This window comes from Hypanus sabinus, chromosome 3 (genome assembly GCF_030144855.1).
Source record: "Hypanus sabinus isolate sHypSab1 chromosome 3, sHypSab1.hap1, whole genome shotgun sequence".
NCBI classification, from domain to species: domain Eukaryota; kingdom Metazoa; phylum Chordata; class Chondrichthyes; order Myliobatiformes; family Dasyatidae; genus Hypanus; species Hypanus sabinus.
In genome coordinates this window covers 151,805,188-151,825,884 of record NC_082708.1, presented here as the reverse complement: position 1 = coordinate 151,825,884, position 20,697 = coordinate 151,805,188, and the positions used below count along the sequence as shown (strand labels likewise).

General features: G+C 38.4%; 1 protein-coding gene across 1 annotated transcript in view; it reads left to right on the top strand.

The window, feature by feature from the left end:
- Positions 1-20,697, top strand: part of gstcd (glutathione S-transferase, C-terminal domain containing) — a 224,664-nt gene that overhangs the window by 9,705 nt on the left and 194,262 nt on the right. The window lies entirely within an intron of this gene.

The window sequence follows — 20,697 nt, the reverse complement described above, 5'->3', positions numbered from 1 at the left end:
TAAAGGGAAGGGAGTTACATAAATTGTTAGTTTTCTTATCTGAATAAATGCCACGTGAATTATCTAACTTTTAAGATTGACGACAAACTACCTAGAAGACAAATATGATCCCTTGCATCTTGAGTGAGCTTGGAACATTCCAAAAACCAATTTATTATTTTCGTAAAATAGACAATATTCTATAGTAGGAGGTATGGAATAACAAGGTGGCCAGAGAAGTAAATAATGATTGTTGGATCATCTGTTACAGAAATGATGGATAGGCAACTTCCCTTTCCCCCCAATGAAGAAGTGGGACTTTTTATGACTGTTTATGAAGGTAGATAGTCCCTTGGTTTAAACCTCAGTGGAAAGGTTGCATCTTCAATGTTTGTTTCTGCAGTTGCACTTAAGCATGGCACCATCTGACTCAAAGAGAAAAGTGTTACCAATCGAACTGCAGTAAATCCAGAATTCTGTAAATTGCTTGCTGGGAGAAAAATTGGAAAGTGAGTTTCACAGTTGAGCTCAATCCTATCTTCCCCAGTCATGGTTTGGAAATTGGGGACTGGCTGTTTAGAACACATTGGTCCTTGCTCAGCTTGAAGTTCAAACCTGGGATATCTTACTTTAGGTGTTGTTTGATCTTCTGTTGAACGTCTTTCAAACTTCTTGTAAAATTGATGGAAGAACAGTGTTAATAGCCCTTCAGAATGTTTGTTTACAACTGATCATTCATTGAAAATAAGGCTCATTCATGAAATTTGCTTTCCTCCAACCATGGAAAATTGAATTGAGTTTCGATTTATTGTCATTTAGAAACCACAACTGCAATGCAGTTAAAAAATGAAACAACGTTCCTCCAGAATGATATCACAAAAGCACACGACAGAACAGACTACACCAGAAAATCCACATAATGTTTGGCAATCCCCAGTTCCAGAGTCCGGAGCAGCTGCTGCATATTTAATATCGTGCTACCATCTTAGCGCTTTCCCCTGAACCCACCAGACAAAACAAGACTACCCAGACACACCAATTCAGGAGACCAACTCTACCATCCAACAAACCAACAACTAAAGCCACAAGACCTACACAAAACCACATAGTTACATTAGTTATAGTTAACATATAGTTACAACAGTGCAAACAATACCATAATTGATTTAAAAAACAGACCATGGGCATAGTAAAAATAGTCCAAAGATGTTAAAAGACTATAAGTTTGAAAAAAACCACCACACAGTTTCCACAAGTCCTCAGGGTCCTGATAGACTCGTCATCCAGGCAGGCGGCAGAAGGGACTACCCCAGCTATGGACTTCCTTGGCGCCGCCAGACTCAGCCTCGCAGACGCAGTACACACTGAAAGCACCGCCGGATCCAGCCTCACAGACGCAGCACACAGTGAAAGCGCCTTGACTGCAGCGGACTCTGCGTCCGTCGAACCTTCAAGCCTCCAACCATCCCCTCCGGCACAGCCTCTCCAAGCACCATCCTCTGCCGAGTGCACTACAGTGCCCCCGCCACCGGCCACTGGCAACGTGACCCTGAGGACTGGGGCCCTGTTCTTCTCAGCAGAGACCTGGACCTCACACCATCAACAGCAACGAAGAAGGTCTTCCTGGAGATTTCCTGATGTTTCTCCGTGCTCCCATGTCTGTTTTTCATCAGATTAGGATTGTGCACGGCACCCTGCTTGACAAATAACTGATATCAACTTTGGAGAGGCAGCTGCAAACTGCGTCGCGCCGCCATCTTGAAGCAATGCACAGAAAATACAAAAAGCAGTAAGGTAACAGCTTGCTTTAACTTGTGGGACTTTTGTAACACCTGTCATGGAGTTGTCAGATAAAATGATAGAGAATCACACGTCTGCAGAACCCTATTGACTGAAATCTAAATGTTCTTCAAATATTGGCTATATTAGGTTATATATCTTCTCTTTTCATACTCAACACCGACATTAAAAACAGATAGAGTTATGAATCCACGCTCCCCTTTTTGCACACTCCCCCCACCATGGAGAAATTGTTCTCCCTGGTTGAAGAGTAGAGAAAACATTTTTCAAATGCTGTGAGGATGTTGAGCAAATTTTTGTTAAACAATGATCTCAGACTGTCAGAGCACTGTGTGGGAACTTGTAATACTTTCTCAACTTTCTGTTATTTTTAACCAGCATTTAAAGTTTAGAGGCAAAAATTAATAAAAGTTTTTGCTGTGTGTTTTTGTTGTTTAGTGAATTGGGAGTTCATTCACTTCTGCAAAGCTTTTTTTTAATAGTATTTTGACCTTCTGGAAAAGATTTCCTCCTCTCATCATGCTGACCTTTTTGAGAAGATTGATTCCCTTAAATGTCAGAGTTGTAATCTATGATTTCTGGTAATAATCATATTTGTTAAACTCCTTGTTTAATTTTAGACGTGGGAGCAAGTTTAGAACCACAGAAAACATGCTGACATCAATCAAGAATGTTCTGTTCCCAAAGTTCAAAGTACATTTTTTATCAAAGTATGTGAGCAGTATACAACTCTGAGATTCATCTTCTCCAGGCAGCCACGAAAACAAAGAAAACCATGGATCCCGTTCAAGGAAAAACATCAAACCCCCCCCAATGCAAAAAAAGCAAATAGCGCAAACAGCCTCCACCCCGTGCGCAAAACAGCGCCAAGAAAAACTGAGCGAAAACATAGAAAACACAAAATCGAAAGAGTGCAATTAAACTACAATCCACAAACTGTTGACCCGGAACTTTAGTAGCATCTGCTGACAGCATTGAGGAGAGAGAGACCATTTGAAAGCAGGGACATTCCTTTAGGAGCAGCGGGCAAGAGGGAGAGAGAGAATACTGCATGCAGACATCCTCCTTTGGCAGCTGTGAATGAGAGGCTGGTAGATGGCTTTGAACACTTGCTCACTTTCCACACTCACTTCGATGTTTTCAGCCTTGATGCTTTAATTGGCAAGATCATCAAGAAATGGAGTTAATCATGGGCTCATGCCCCATCTCTGAGTTTCTTGACCTCGAACTGCTCAGCTCCTGATACCTTCTTGGGGAGAGAGCTAAGTGCCAGATCACTGAATCAGCCTGAAAATACACCTTCAAACTGTAGATCACAGGCTCCAGTACCAGAACTACATTTAAAAGAAAAAGAAGACATAAAAGAAGTGAAAGAAACAATTTTGTGGACTACCTGGAAGATGTTGCCTGAGGTAGCATTGTTTGCTGGTGGTATCTTGCTTTCTGAGTAAATTCTTCACACTTTGTGATGCTGAACTCATCAAAAGCAGAGCTCCATCCAGAGCAGGGGTTCCCAACTTGGGTTCCACAGACTCCTCAGTTATTGGTGGGGGTCCATGGCATTAAAAAGGTTGGGAACCCATGATTTAGAATATTCTATCTAGTGCACAACGTTTTATGGAAAATATGGAGGCTTTAGAGAGGGTACAGAAGAAAATTATCAAAATTATTTCAGGAATGAGGGGTTTTATTAATGCAGCTAGATTGGAGAAAATATTGACTGATCTTCTTTGAACGGAAGTGGATCTGAGGAAATCTGATCGTGATAGACCATAGAGAGGCCGGTACTGGCTCACTTCCGACCCCTGATCACTAGCCCTCGATCCCTTGCAGTTTGGGGGGTGGAGTTTCAAGATGGCGACGTAAGCATCTGCCTTTTAGGCGCTCTTTATTTTTTTAACTATAATCACCCTTTAATTAGACCTTTTCGAACTTAATCATATGAGTTGCTACCTTTGATTGACCCTTTTTTCCTAAAATAATAGTTGATCTAATCTTGTCAAACCTAAAATGGCTACAAGTAAGAAATCGGCTAAGGATCCTTTATCCATCGACGCAATTGTTGGTCTTTTGGACACTAAACTGGATGTTAAATTTGCGGCTATGGAAAGTAAATTGGACAATAAACTGGATGCTAAATTTGCGGCTCTGGAAGGCAGACTAGAAGGTAAATTGGACAGTAAACTGTTAAGTTTGGAAAGGAGGATTACTTCGAGAATATCCGATCTTGAAGGAGTTGTTAAATCGCTTGAAACTAAGTTTCAGTCGCAGGCGTTAGTGGTTCAGCAGCATGAAAATAAGATCACGACTCTTGAACAATCAATTTGTGAAAAAGCACGTACAATTGAAGTGTTAGAGAAGAAGATAGAGTCGACTGCTAAAACTTTAGATCAGTACAAGTTTAAAATTACTGATCTTGAAAATCGCTCTCGCAGACAGAATTTGCGCATCATCGGAATTCCCGAAAAAGTTGAGTCCGGTGATTTAACTGAATTTTTCTCTAAATTACTGTGGGAAATTTTCGGTGGTGAAGGTTTGAAAAATGAACCTGTTATTGACCGCGCTCATAGAGTTGCGAGGCTTTCGTCTGTGTCTGATAAACCACGAGCGGTGATTGTTCGCCTTCATTATCCTCGTGAGAAAGAGCTTCTAATTCGATTAGCTCGTAAAAAAGGTATGATCTCCTACAGAAATTATTCATTTCGAATAGTTGAAGACTATTCGTATGAAGTTATGAAAGCCAGGATCGCTTTTAAACCAGTGATGGCAGAGATTCATTCGTTTGGTTTTAAACAAGCTTTAATGTATCCAGCGAAACTTAGAATGGTGCTGCCCGACAACAGTCTACACTTTTTTATCACTCCTGAAGAAGCGAAGAAATTTGTTGAAGAATATCGATCCTCTAGTGCAACTTGAACTATGAGTTACATTGAAGATTTTTTTTGGAGAGAGGATGTTATTTCATTTTAAGTTTTAACCCTGGAAGTTGGGTTATAACTTCTTATTTTGAACTATGGGTCTGGGTCTTTTTTTTTACCATTATTATTGCTTATAGATGCTGTTTTAATCTTTATAATATCCTTTTTTTATATACGTTTGTATTTTGTAATAATGAATTATTTTTTTCAAAATGTCGTTTCTTCTTCCCATAAGTCTTTACTTTTTATAAGCGTTTATTTGCTTGCCTGTATTTAGAAATGGAACAAAGGTTTTGAATTCTTTTTCTTTAGTTTTTTTTTAAATATGTTGTAGTGTCTATTAAATCTTTTTTTTTATATAAAAATATTCTATTTTGATAACTTTTTTTACTATATTTTCTCATTAGATTGCTGAATTTATATTCATATTTTGTAATATGGCTTTCTCAAAATGTCGTTTCTTCTTCCCATAAGTCTTGGCTTGTGAAACGTCATCTTTGTATCTGAATATGGAAATTCTTTTTTAAAGGTGTATCACATTTTTAAACTTTAATGTGCATTTTTTTTTTATTAATGATCTTTCTGGTTTTACTATTTTAGTTTTTTTTTGATTTGTCTGATATGGGTGTGTATGTGTATGTGTATGTATATATATATATATATATATATATGTAGGTATATATATATATATATTTTTTTTTTTGCAACTCTATATTTTAATTGGGGTGTTATATAGTTTTTTCTTAAAAAATTTTCTTATGGAGCTGCCATCTTGAAATGGGGGTAATATTAGTATTAGTTTATGCGCCTGCCGCTTGGCTTTCTTTCAAAGGGTGGGGGGAGGGGGGAGGGATCTTTTTTCATGCTTTTGCTTTTTATTTTTTTGCTTTTAGTTTATGGGCTGACTTTAAATTGTTAATATTGTTGAGGTGTCAGGATCTCCGGTTGCTCCTGAATCAATTTGCCTTCTTCCTAAATTGTGGGTTATGTGTTTTTTTAACCTTTTATGATACACACAATTAATATTGGTATGATGGATAAATCTATTAACTTTATCTCGTGGAATACTAATGGTTTAAATCATCCGATTAAACGTAAAAAAATATTTAAAGTATTCCATAGATTGAACGCTAATATTATTTTTGCACAGGAGACCCACATTAGGAGGGAGGATAATCAACGTTTTTTTAGGTTCTGGAAAGGTCAACAATTTCACTCAAATTGTACCGCTAAAATTAGGGGTGTGTCTATTTTTATAGACGCCTCAATTTCGTTTACACATTATGAAATTATTTCTGATCCACAGGGTAGATTTTTGTTGATAACTGGTTCACTTTTTAATCGGAAAGTTGTTTTAGTTAATATTTATGCTCCAAACTTTGATTGTCCTGAATTTTTTAAACGGTTATTTACTTCTCTTCCTAATTTGAATGAATATATGTTGATTATGGGTGGAGACTTTAATTGTTGTTTGAATCCTTCGATGGATAGATCTAAACCTATTCGAACTCTTCCGAATAGATCAGCTTTACTTATTAATTCTTTTATGGTTGATTCTGGAATTACTGAAATATGGCGGTTTTTGAACCCTAAAGGTAAAGAATTTTCATTTTTTTCACATGTATATCATAGTTATTCTAGAATTGATTACTTTCTTATTGATCATCGTTTATTAACAGATGTTATTGATTGTAAATACGATTCTATTGCTATTTCGGATCATGCGCCTCTGAAGTTATCTATCAAGATTTCGGATTCTTCTATCAATACTAGATCTTGGAGACTTAATGCTACTTTACTTCAAGATCCAGAATTTATTACCTTCATAAAACAACAAATTGACTTATTTTTTTCAACAAACTATAATGAAGAGATTGATAAAGGAATACTTTGGGACTCTTTCAAGGCTTTTATTCGTGGACAAATTATTTCATATTCCGCTGGTAAAAGAAAACAAAGATACTCAGATATAGCTTTATTGGTGGATAAAATTAAAGAAATTGATAAGATTTATTCCGTTACTCCTACCAAAGAACTTTATAAGAAGAGAGTTGAGCTTCAAATGGAACATAGTTTATTATTATCTTCTTCAATTGAGAATCAATTAATTAAGACTAGGGCTCAATTTTATATTCATAGTGATCGAACTGGTAAATTGTTAGCTAATCAATTAAAAGCTATTTCGACTAAGCGACAAATTATTAAAATTCGTAAACAAGACGGTAATTTAACTACTGATTATAAAGAAATCAATAACACTTTTCAAGATTTTTATAAATCTTTATATCAATCAGAATTTGACGGTGACCGGTTTATGATGGATAATTTTTTTAATAATTTGAATATTCCTAAACTGATAGATGAAGATTGTAGCTTGCTTGATGCTCCTATTTCTATGGATGAAATAAGAGAGGCTATCTCATCAATGAATTCAGGGAAAGCTCCTGGTCCTGATGGTTTTATTGTAGAATTTTTTAAAACTTTTTCTTTATTGCTTTCTCCTTGGCTATGTGAAATCTTTAATGATGCGTTTGTTAAGAAGAGATTACCTCAATCGTTTTATGAAGCTACTATCTCTCTAATTCTTAAAAAAGATAAAGATCCTACCTTATGTGCATCTTATCGCCCTATATCATTATTAAATGTAGACTCTAAGATTCTTACAAAAATTTTAGCCATTAGATTAGAAAAGGTATTACCACAGATTATTTCAGAAGATCAAACTGGTTTTATTAGGAATCGATATTCCTTTTTTAATATTAGAAAATTGATTAACATAATTTATACTTCATCACCTACAACCCCAGAATGTGTTATCTCATTAGATGCTGAAAAAGCCTTTGATAGAGTTGAATGGACATATTTATTTAATGCATTGAGAAACTTTAATTTTAGTCCTAATTTTATATCATGGATTAAATTAATATATTATAAACCTGTTGCTTCTGTTCTTACAAATAATTATAGATCCTCTTTTTTTCAATTATCTCGTGGTACGAGACAAGGTTGTCCTTTAAGTCCTTTACTATTTAATATTGCATTAGAACCTTTAGCTATTGCTATTCGTGAGTCTCCTAATATTTTTGGTATTACCCGTAATGAGAAGTTATACAAATTATCGCTTTATGCTGATGATTTGTTGTTATATATTTCTAATCCTAGTAGGTCTATTCCTGCTATTTTATCCTTGTTGGCTCAATTTGGTAGTTTTTCTGGTTATAAGTTAAACTTAGATAAGAGTGAGTTATTCCCTTTAAACGCGCAAACTTTATTGAGTGATAGGATGCCATTTAAAGTTGTTACTGATAACTTTATCTATTTAGGTATAAAAATTACCAAGAAATATAAAGATTTATTTGGACTGAATTTTTTACCTATGCTTCATCAAATTCAGCAACTTACTACTAGATGGTCTCCCTTATTTTTATCATTAGTTGGTCGGATTAATGCTATTAAAATGATGATTTTACCGAAATTTTTATATTTATTCCAAGCTTTACCAATTTTTATTCCTAAATCTTTTTTTGATAATATTGATTCAAAGATTTCCTCATTTGTTTGGCAAAATAAAAATCCTAGGTTAAGCAAAAGGCAATTACAAAAGTCTAAAAAAGATGGTGGTCTAGCTCTACCTAACTTTAGATTTTATTATTGGGCGAATAATATTCGTAACCTAATGTACTGGAAACTAGATTTGGATTCACCTGTGTGCCCACAGTGGGTAAATTTGGAATGTAGTGAGGTTAAGGGATATTCTATATTTTCCGTTCTTGGTTCTTTTCTTCCTATTGATTTAGCCAAATTCAATAAACAGATATCTAACCCTGTTGTTAAACATACACTACGAATTTGGTTTCAATTTCGCAAATTCTTTAATCTGAAAAACTTTGCTTTGGACAGCCCTATTTTATGTAATTTTTTTTTTAAACCTTCATTGACAGATCAAGCTTTTAATATATGGAAAAGGAAAGGTATAAAATGTTTTCGTGATCTTTTTTTTGAAGGTACTTTGATGTCCTTTGATCAACTATCCAACAAATTTGAATTACCTAAATCTAATTTTTTTAGATACTTACAAATTAGAAATTTCTTACATAAAATTCTTCCATCTTTTCCTAATTCAACTCCATCGGATTTTTCAGATTTGATTTTTACTTTTAATCCTTGTCAGAAGGGATTAGTAGCTTTTATTTATAACATGATTATGAAGATACAGCCAGAAATATCGGATAGAATTAGACAAGAATGGGAAAAAGAACTTCGATGTAATATATCAACAGATAAATGGGAAAAAATTTTACAAATGGTTAATTCCTCCTCTATTTGTGCTAAACATGCTTTAATACAATTTAAAATTGTACATAGAGCTTATATGTCTAAAGATAAACTTGCCCGATTTTATTCGCATATCAATCCTCAATGTGACAGATGTCACTTAGAAGTGGCTTCATTGACTCACATGTTTTGGACATGTCCCACTTTACATAACTATTGGAAGGACATTTTTGATGTTATTTCCTCAGTATGGAATATCGATTTACAACCCCATTTTATTACTGCAATTTTCGGTATACCAAATGAAGATGGCAATCAACTTTCCCCTTCAATCAGACGAATGATTGCCTTTGTAACATTAATTGCCAGAAGGTCTATATTACAAAACTGGAAAGAAGTAAACCCTCCTACTACATTTCAGTGGTTCTCCCAAACTATTTCTTATTTGAGTTTGGAAAAAATCAGAAGCACTATCTTTGATTCTTCAATTAAATTTGAAGAAACCTGGGGACCATTTATTCGACACTTTCATATGAATTAATTTGGCTTATTTCAGATCCTTTTCTCTACTTATACTTGTTCAGGTATGGAGTTCTGGAGTTCTTTTCTTGACACCTTTATATATTTATAAAGTGTTATTATTGCCCATGTTAGTGTTAGTTTAGTATTTTTTTTCATTATATATTTTTTCTCATATATAATTTCAATTTTTTTTTTTCTCTTTTTTCGACGATTATTTTTGTTTTTCATATATATTTACATAGACTTGATTGATTTATGCACCTTTTGTTGATGGATGTTTTAATAGGATATTATTATCCTATTACTAATGTAATCTCAAGTTTATTGAATCTGTAATCTATTCATTATTTTGTGTTGTTTTTTTTTTATATATGAAATTTAATAAAAAGATTGAAAAAGAAAAAAGATCCCTTGCAGTTTGCCTACCAGGAGCATATTGGAGTCAATGATCCTGTCATCTACCTGCTGAACAGAGCCTACTCCCATTTGTATAAGCAGGGCAGCATTGTAAGGATGATATTTTTTGATTTCTCGAATGCCTTCAATACCATATAGCCCTCATGCTGGGGGTAACGCTCTATTCAATGCAGATTGACACTTCCATTGTGTCCTGGATAATAGACTACCTGAATGGCAGACCACAGTTTGTGAGGTTTCAAAGCTGTGTGTCAGACATGGCTATAAGCGGCACTAAGGCTCCACAGGGGACAGTGTTGGTTCCCTTTCTGTTTACTCTGTATACCTCAGACTAGCTGTAGCACTGAGTCAAGTCACCTGCAGAACTCCTCTGATGACTCAGCAATTGTTGGATGTGTAAAGGTAGGACAAGAGGATGAATATAGGCCCTGGTGGAGGACTTTGTCAAATGGTGCAAGCTGAATCCATCTGCAGCTCAACATCAATCAGTCAAAGGAGATGGTGATGGACTTTAGGAAGACCAAGCCTACACTGCTCCCTTTTACTATTGATGGTGAGGATGTGGCTGTGGTGAGGACCTACAAGTACCTGGACAACAGACTTGAGTGGAGCACCAATACAGAGGCTGTGTGTAAGAAGGGCCAGAGTCGCCTCTACTTCCTGAGGAGACTGAGGTCCTTTGGAGTATGCAGGCCTCTCCTTCACATATTCTACTAATCTGTAGTTGCCAGTGTAGTCTTCTGTGGTGGTGTGCTGGGGCAATGGTGTCAACATGGGTGATGCCAGCAGGCTCAATAAAATGGTTAGAAACGGTGCCTCTGTTGTAGGAGTCTAACTGGCATATTGGAGGCTGTGGTAGAACAATAGGCCCTCCGGAAAATCGTGGAAATTCTGGACAGTGTTTCTCACCCTCTGCACGCCACCTTGGCTGAACAGAGGAGCACTTTCAGTAATAGATTAAGACAACTACACTGCTTCAAAGAGCGCTATATGAGGTAATTCTTACCCTTGGCCACTAGGATCGACAATGAGTCAACTTACAGCCGAGAAAGTAATGTCTCCTTCCTGTTAGGCTGTTATTAACCTCAGTTTACCAAGCTCTGTTTAAGCTCTGTTTAGTTCTGTTTACCACACCCTGCTATTGCGGACACCCTGTGCAATACTACAATCACTTCTTATCTGGACGGTGTGAATGTGCACCCATATTACTGTATAATATTGTAAAACTTCAAGATGGCGGCGTGACGCAGTTTGCAGCAGCCTCTCCGGAGTTGAAATCTGTTATTTGTCAAGCAGGGTGCCGTGCACAATCCTAATCTGATGAAAAACAGACGTCGGAGCACGGAGGAACATCTGGAAATCTCCAGGAAGACCTTCGTTGCTGTTGATGTTGTGAGGTCCGGGTCTCTGCTGAGAAGAACAGGCCCCCAGTCCTCAGGGTCGCGTTGCTGGTGGCTGGTGGCGGGGGTGTTGTAGTAGAGGAGGGTGCTTGGAGAGCTGTGCCGGAGGGAATGGTCGGAGGCTCGGAGGTTCGACGGACTTGGAGTCTGCTGCAGTCGGGGCGCTTTCACTGTGTGCTGCGTCTGCGAAGCTGAATCCAGCAGCACCATGGAAGTCTATAGTGGGGGTATTCCCTTCTGGCGGCTGCGTGGGATGACGAGTCTATCAGGACCCTGAGGACTTGTGGAAACTGTGTGGTGGTTTCTTTCGAACTTACAGTCTTTTAACATTTTTGGACTATTTTTATTGTGCCCATGGTCTGTTTTTTAATCAATTATGGTATCGTCTGCACTGTTGTAACTATATGTTAACTATAACTATATGTAACTATGTGGTTTTGTATAGGTCTTGTAGCTTTAGTTTTTGGTTTGTTGGGTGGTAGAGTTGGTCTCCTGACTTGGTGTGTCTGAGTAGTCTTGTCTGGTGGGTTTGGAGCTCCTTTCCGGCGAACATGCTAAGATGGTAGCACGATAGTAATACACAGCAGCCTGTCCGGACTCTGGATTTGTGGATTGCCAAATGTTATGTGGATTTTCTGGTGTATCTGTTTTGTCGTGTGCTTTTGTGATATCATTCTGGAGGAACGTTGTCTCATTTTTTTACCGCATTGCATTTGTGGTTTCTAAATGACAATAAACCGAAATTCAATTCAATTAAATTCAATTCAATATTACAGTAATTCTTGCACTACCTTCTTATCAGTGTGAACTTGTAAATCTTGTACATTTTATTTTTAAGGTAACTTATTTTTTTGTTTTTTCTTACTTCTAATATTTGTGTATCTGTGCACTTGTAATGCTACTGGGACAAAGTAATTTCCTTGGGGCTCAATAAAGTCTCTATCTATTTATGGCATGATGGATTGAATCAGTGCAGAAAGAAACCATTTGACAAAGGGATAGAGAATTAGAAGGCCTAAAATAAAGGTGATGGGCAAAATAACCAGAAGTGTTGTGAGGAAAAAATTCTATTAGGAGAGATAAGGGTGTGGAATATACAGCTAGGAGGAGTAATGGAGGTGGATTCAAATATAGCATTTCGGAAAAGGTGTGGCTAAGTATCTGAAAAAGTGAATGTGCAGGACATTGGGGAAAATGTAAAAAAAGTAGAAAATCAAGTGGTCGTTTGACATACTCTGTTGAATTAAGAAGAATGAGAGGGGATCTCATTGCATATAAATTTCTTGGTTTATTTAGCATCTCTTATCTCCTGATTTCCTTAACAGCAAAAAATCTATTGTTATCTGATTTGAATATACTCAGCAATTGAGCCTCCAAGGCCCTCTGGGTACAGAATGCCAAACTTTCAGTACCCTGTGGGTGAAGAAATTTCTTTTCATCTCAGTCCTGATTGGACTAACTTCTAATTTAAAAAATCTGCCTCTTAGTGACACCACATTCAGGGATCTGAATCTACACTGGCAAGCCTGTTAAGAATTTTGTTCATTTCAATGAGTTCGCCTCTTACTCTTGTAAACTTTAGAGAGTAATCTGCTTAATTGCAACAGAGGCACTGAAGAGCAGATTGGGAGGCAGATTTTGGAAAGGTGCTAAAATAACTGGGTTGTTGTCATGGGCGACTTCAACTTCCCAGATATTGATTGCCACTATTCTTAGTTCAGAAGATTTAGATGGGGTGGAATTTGTTAGGTGTGTCCAGGAAAGATCCCTGGACCTGACCAACTACACTACAGGGTTCTGAAAGAGATATCTGAAGATATTGTGGAGGCATTAGTAATGATTTTTCATGAATATCTGGATTCTGGAATGGTTTAAAAAGTTCAAAGTAAATTTATTATCAAAGTACCTATATGTTACCACATACAATCCAGAAAATCATTTTCGTTTGAGTATACTCAATAAGTCTATAGAATGATAACCATAACAGAATTAAAGAAAGGCCACCCAACTTGGATGTTCAACTAGAGTGTAGAAGACAACAAACTATGCAAATACAAAAAGAAAGAACTAATAATAACAATAAATAAATAATTAGGCAATAAATATTGAGAATGAGTTGAAGAGTCCTTGAAAGTGGGCACATTGGTTGTGGAAACATTTTAGTGATGGGGCAAGTGAAGTTGAGTGAGTTATCCCCTTTGGTTCAAGAGCTTGATGGTTGAGGGGTAGTAACTATTCCTGAACCTGTTGGTGTGAGTCCTGAGGCTCCTGTATCATCTTTGGATGGCAGCAGACCTGGGTATTGGATCTCCCTGATGATGGATGTTGCTCTCTGGAGGACTGGAAAATTGCAAATGAAACTCCACTCTTTAAGAAGAGATGGAGGCAGAAGAAAGGAAATTATAGGTCTGTTAGCCCAACTTCAGTGGTTGGGGCGATGTAGGAGTCCATTATTAAGGATGATGTATCAGGGTACTTGGAGGCACATGATAATATAGGCCAAAGTCAGCATGATTTCCTTAAGGGAAAATCTTGCCTGACTAATCTCTTGGCATTCTTTGAGAAAATAACAGACAAGATAGACCGAGGAGAGTCAGTGGATGCTGATTACTTGGATTTTCAGAAGGCATTTGACAAGCTGATACACATGAGGCTGTCCTAACAAGATAAAAGCCCATGGTATTACAGAATGGATACTAGCATGGATAGGAGATTGGCTGACTGGCAGGAAGCAAAGGGTGTGAGTAAAGGGGTCTTTTCTGGTTGTCTGCTTGTGACTAGTAGTGTTCCACAGGGGTCAGTATTGGGACTGTTTCTTTTCATGTTATATGTCAACGATTTGGATGATGGAATTGATGACTTTGTGGACAAATTTGCAGATGATGTGAAGTTAGGTGGAGGGGCAGGTAGTGTTGAGGAACCAGGGAGTCTGCAGAAGGATGGTGATTTTTGCATCCTCAGTTGTCATAGGAATAGTATCAGAAGATTGGAGCATCAGAAGTGTTATTCTTTTGTTCAAAAAAGGAAATAGGAATAATCCAGGGAATTATAGACCAGTGAGTCTCGTGTCTTTGGTGAGCAAACTATTGGAAAGGATTCTTGGAGACGGGATTTACAAATATTTAGAGAAGAATAGTCTGGTTAGGCATAGTCAGCATAGATTTGTGAGGGGGAGATCATGCTTCAGGAACCTGATTGATTTCTTTTAGGAAGAGACAAAGCAAATTGATGAAGGTACAGCAGTGGTTTTGGTGTAAATTAAATTTAGTAAGGTGTTCAACAGGTTCCCCATGGTAGGATCATTCAAAAAGTCAGGAGACATGAAAGCCAGGGAATCTTGGCTGTGTTCAGAATTAGCTTGTCTGCAGAAGGCAGAGGTTGGTAGATGGAATGTATTCTGCTTAGAGGTTTGTGACCCTTGGTGTTCTGCAGGGATTTGATCTGGGACCCCTGGTCTTTGTGATTCTTATTAATGACTTGGATGAGGAAAAGAAAGGGTGGGTTAGTAAGTTTGCAGATGACATGAGGGTTGCTGGTGCTGTGGACAGTGAAGAAGGTTGTCATCGGTTACAATAGGATGTTGTTCAATGAGAAAAGTGTGAACTGATACACTTTGGAAGGTTAATGTTGAAGACAGACTGCAAGGTTAATGGCAAGATTCTTAGCAGTGTGGAAGAACAGAGGGATTTTGAGGCCCATGTACATAGAGTCCTCAAAGTTGCCACGCAAGTTGGTAGGTTGGTTAAGAAGGCATATGCTATGTTGGCTTTCATTAGCTGGAGGATTGAGTTCAATAGCTGCGGGGTAATTTTGCAGCACTATAAAACTCTGGTTAAACCAGTCTTGGAATATTGTGTTTTGTTCTGGTCACCTCATTATAAGAAAGATGTGGAAGCTGTAGAGAGGGTGCTGAGGAGATTTACTGGTATATAGCCTGGATTAGAGAGCATGTCTTATGAGGAAGGGATAGGTGAGTTAAGGCTTTTCACTTTGGAGCAAAGGAGGATGAGAGGTGGCTTCATAGAGGTATATCAGGTGATAATAGGCAATTAATAGTGTGGACAGCTAGTGACTTTTTACCAGGGTGGAAATGGCTAATACAAGAGGGCATAATTTTAAAGTGAATGGAGGAAAGTTTTAGGAGAAATGTCAGAGGTAGGTTTTTTTTACACAAAGTTGTGGGTGCGTGGAATAAGCTGCCGGGGTGGCAGAATATATTAGGGACATTTAAGAGACTCTTAGATAGGCATATAGATGGAAGGAAAATGGGTGATTATGTGTCTGTAAAGGGTTGATATTGGAGCAGGTTAAAAGGTCAAGGCAATATTGTTGGCCAAAGAACCTGTATTGTGCTGTTCTGATCTATGTTCTATATTCTGTGTTCTTAACCTCTCCTCGAGTGCCGAACTCACCCTGACAGGAAACACACTGCACTCTCTTTATAATATCCTTCCATAGTTGGAGAGATTAAATGCATACACAATGATCTCACTAAGACCACATGTAATTGAAGCAAGGTGTCTGGTGGTACATGTATTTTTCTGCTGTAAACCTTTTGCCTACCTACTTACCTTTTTGAATATCAACCTTTGTGAGGATGTCCATGTCTTTCTGCACACCTTTCAAACTCTTACCACTTATAAAGGAATTTGTTTTACCAATGTGGATGACTTTACATTTTTCCAGATTATTCTTCATTTGCTGTATTGTCATCCATTCATAATTCAGTTCTTCATGAAGACTCTATATCTTCCTCAGAGCTGAAACTGCCACCAAGTTGTGTATCATCAGCAAATGTGCATGTGTTACACATGATCTCTTCATCCATAACACTGAGATGAGAGGATGGGGTATTTGGATTGGTTGGATTGCTGCGCAGAGACCAATGCATTTTTGCTGAGGGGACTTTGAATGTTTAAGTTTGGAGATTAGTACACATTGCATGTCCAGTGGGGTTGCCTTGTTTTTGCTAAGAGAATGCATTCTGAGCTTGCACAGAATCCAAAAAAAAGGCAATAGTAAAGTCCGTTAGGATGGTGGGGGTGGGGGGGGGGGTTGGAGTTTAGAATGTTTCTTGTAATGTGAATCCCTGCACAGTGCACATTCCAAATAGGTGCTTGTCGCCAAAAGTATGTTTATGAATCTCTTCCTTTGAAGCTCTTTGCTGGAATTGATTGCAAAAGGTTCCGTCTTTAAATTAGGAGCCATTAGGAGGTAGTGATCATAATATGATAAGTTTTTATCTGCAATTTGAGAAGGATAAGGGCAGCTCGGAGGTGTTAGTGTTGCAGTTGAACAAAGGAGACTATGGAGCCATGAGGGAGGAGCTGGCCAAAGTTAAATGGGTGGATATCCTAGCAGAAAAGACAGTGGAACAGCAATGGCAAGTATTCTTGGGAATAATGCACAATGTGCAAAATCTGTTCATCCCCTGGAGAAGGAAGGATTCAAAGGGGGGAAAGGGGCCACAGTGGTTGACAAAGGAAGTCAGAGATTGCATAGCATTAAAAAAAAGGAAGTATGACAGAGCTAAGGTGAGTGGGAGGACAGATGATTGGGAAATTTTTAAGGAACAACAGAACTTAACTAAAAAGGCAATACGGGGAGAAAAAATAAGGTACGAACACAAGCTAGCCAGGAATATAAAGGAAGATAGCAAAAGCTTTTTTAGGTATATGAAGAGAAAGAAGATAGTTAAGAACAACGTTGGGCCCTTGAAGAATGAATTGGGTGAAATTGTTATGGGAAACAGAGAAATGGCAGAAGAATTTAATAAGTACTTTAGATCTGTCTTCACTGAGGAAGTCACAAGCAATCTCCCAGATGTATGGATGGGCCAAGGACATAGGGTAACAGAGGAAATGAAACAGATTGACATTAGGAAGGAAACGGTGATGAGTAGACTGATGGGACTGAAGGCTGACAAATCCCCAGGTCCAGATGGTCTGCATCCTAGGGTGCTAAAGGAGGTGGCCCTGGAAATTGCGGATGCACTGGTAATCATTTTCCAATGTTCCTTAGATTCAGGATCAGTTCCTGAGGATTGGAGAATGGCTAATGTTATCCCACTTTTTAAGAAAGGAGGGAGAAAACAGAGAACTATCGACCTGTCAGCCTAACATCAGTAGTGGGGACGGTGCGAGAGTCCATTATTAAAGATGAAATAGTGGCATATCTAGATAGCAGTGATAGGATTGGGCAGAGCCAGCATGGATTTACCAAGGGTTAATCATGCTTGACTAATCTATTGGGAGTTTTTCGAGGATGTAACCAGGAAGTTAGACGAGGGAGATCCAGTGGATGTAGTGTACCTCGATTTTCAGAAGGGATTTGATAAGGTCCCATATAGGAGATTGATGGGTAAAATCAAAGCTCATGGCATTGGGGGAAGACATTGACATGGATAGAAAACTGGTTGGCAGATAGAAAGCAAAGGGTAGCGGTGAATGGGTGTTTCTCGGAATGGCAGGTGGTGACTAGTGGGGTGCCACAGGGCTCAGTATTGGGACCACAGCTGTTTACGATTTACGTCAACGATTTAGATGAAGGCATTGAGAATAACATCAGCAAGTTTGCTGATGATACTAAGCTGGGTGGCAGTGTGACGTGATGAGGATGTTAGGAGAATTCTGGGTGACTTGGATAGGCTGGGTGAGTGGGCAGATACTTGGCAGATGACGTTTAATGTGAATAAGTGTGAGGTTATCCACTTTGGGAGTAAGAACAGGAAGGCAGATTATTATCTGAACGGTGTAGAGTTAGGTAAGGGAGAAATACAAAGAGATCTAGGAGTCCTTGTTCATCAGCCACTGAAGATGAATGAGCAAGTGCAGTAGGCAGTGAGGAAGGCCTTTATTACAAAGGGAATTGGGTACAAGAGCAAGGAAATCCTCTTGCATTCGTACAGGGCCCTGGTGAGACCACACCTGGAGTATTGTGTACAGTTTTGGTCTCCAGGGTTAAGGAAGGACATCCTGGCTGTCGAGGAAGTGCAGCGTAGATTCACAAGGTTAATTCCTGGGATGTCAGGACTGTCTTACGCAGAGAGGTTAGAGAGACTGGGCTTGTACACGCTGGAATTAAGGAGATTGAGAAGGGATCTGATTGCAACATATAAGATTATTAAGGGATTGGACAAGATAGAGGCAGGAAATATGTTCCAGATGCTGGGAGAGTCCAGTACCAGAGGGCATGGTTTGAGAATAAGGGGTAGGTCACTTAGGACAGAGTTAAGGAAAAACTTCTTCTCCCAGAGAGTTGTGGGGGTCTGGAATGCACTGCCTTGGAAGGCAGTGGAGGCCAATTCTCTGGATGCTTTCAAGAAGGAGCTAGATAGGTATCTTATGGATGGGGGAATCAAGGGATATGGGGACAAGGCAGGAACCGGGTATTGATAGTAGATGATCAGCCATGATCTCAAAATGGCAGTGCAGGCTTGAAGGGCCGAATGCTCTACTTCTGCACCAATTGTCTATTGTCTATAAATCTATCATGTATGCCAAGTCTATTTTTTTAACAATTTACAGTTTAGCAGCATATTGTTGTGGGTATGTGGCATCTGACTTGCTCAACAAAATAAATTAATCCTCCATATTATCATGTAAAGTCAGCTCATTGGAGCATGGTGATGGCATTGCTCTCAACAACACCCCCCCCCCCCCATCTTTTAGCCTTTTTTACAACTTTTATGGAATCCAGACTAGCTAAGTATTTGATAATGGAATTCATGAGACTCTTAAGCATCCTGTGGATATCTTTTTTTTTCACAGATAACAGTGCAGTAAGATAATGTAAAGGGAAAGGTAAACCTTTTAAGCGAAAGCAATTTGGAACAAAATGAAAAGGTTATCACTTCCTTCAAAGGTTTTGGTGAAACAGTAAATGTTGAGTAGAAAAGATATAGATATGGTCCCTGGTTGTAGGGAGAAGAGTTGGGGAGAAGCTGCAGCTGTCATAGAAACAAGCACTGGAAAATAAAAAAGAATGTGTAGACTAATTGATGATCCATCCAGGGAAATTTACTTTGTGATTGGGGGCCTGTTGTACTACACCTGCTATGGATTGGATCTATCTCTGTTCAGTGCTTTAGAAACTGAATATATGATGCCTGAAGATTTTAATCTGCTGACGGCATTGCATCTTTCTGCTGTCCTAAATTTATTCCATTAACACTTACGTCATAAGCCATAGAAGGTTGATGGTGAGTTTTCTTATAGTCACCATGCAACTAGTGACAAAGGCTCAGTTGCATTAATGAACAAATTTGCCATTAACTATTCTGCTAATGATGTAAAAATGAAGTTATTTTATAACTTAAATTGTACTTTCAGAATTTCTAATGAATGAGTGTCCTTCCTGAGACCTCCGTTCGTTCTTTAGTTATGAGTACCTGGTGGATAAATATTAGGAGTATTTTATTCTGAGCAGATCATACACAATATGGTACTTCTGAATGTTTAGCTGATATCTCAGTTAACATTAGTTTCACAACCAGCACATTCAAGGGCAGATTATATACTGCAATCGTTTGTGGTTATTTGTGGAACTCTGCTGAGTGTAAATTGACCTGCAGTTTTGCTTAACTCAGTGATGGCATTTCATTGCCATATGTTGTGTGAGGAAGCACAAGATCTTGCATTTGGACTGCTCTTGTCATAACCTCAATATATCCCAAAACAATTTATACCCTAATGCATACTTTTAAAATGAAATCACTGTTATAATATTGATATGCCGCTGCCAATTTGATAATATACTTTGGTTCCAGAATTTTAGGCTTGAAGCAGATATCCGATTAGCAGAGCTACTCCCTTGGAAACAGCTGAGGATGTGGAAGGCACAAAACGAAATCCTTTTTTTACTGCTGCAAAACTACAAAATGCTGGAACAACTCAGCAGGTCAGGCATCATCTGAGCAAATGAATAAGCAGTCGACATTTTGTGCCGAGACCCTTCTTCAGGACAGGAAATAAGGGGAAAGATGTCAGAATAAAAAGGTGTGAGGAGGGGAAGGAGGATAACTGGAATGTGATAGGTGACTGCTTTGGGTGCACTGGACACAAAAGATGACTCCAGCAGATTTTAGGTGAAGTGTTGCCTCATCTGGAATAAGGTGAGGGAAGATTTGATTGGGCAGGTCAGTTGCAGGGATAAGTGCCAGGAGGGAGATTAGTGGGAAGAGATGAATGGACGAGGGAATTACAGAGGGAGCGATCCCTGTGGAAAACAGTGAGGGGGAGGAAGGAAAAGATATGATCAGTACTAGGATCCCTTTGGAGATGGCGGAAGTTGCAGAAAATGATGTGTTGGATGTGGAAACTCATGGGGTGGTAGATAAGGACAAGATGAATATCACTATTAAGGCAGCAGGAAGATGGGGTGAGCAT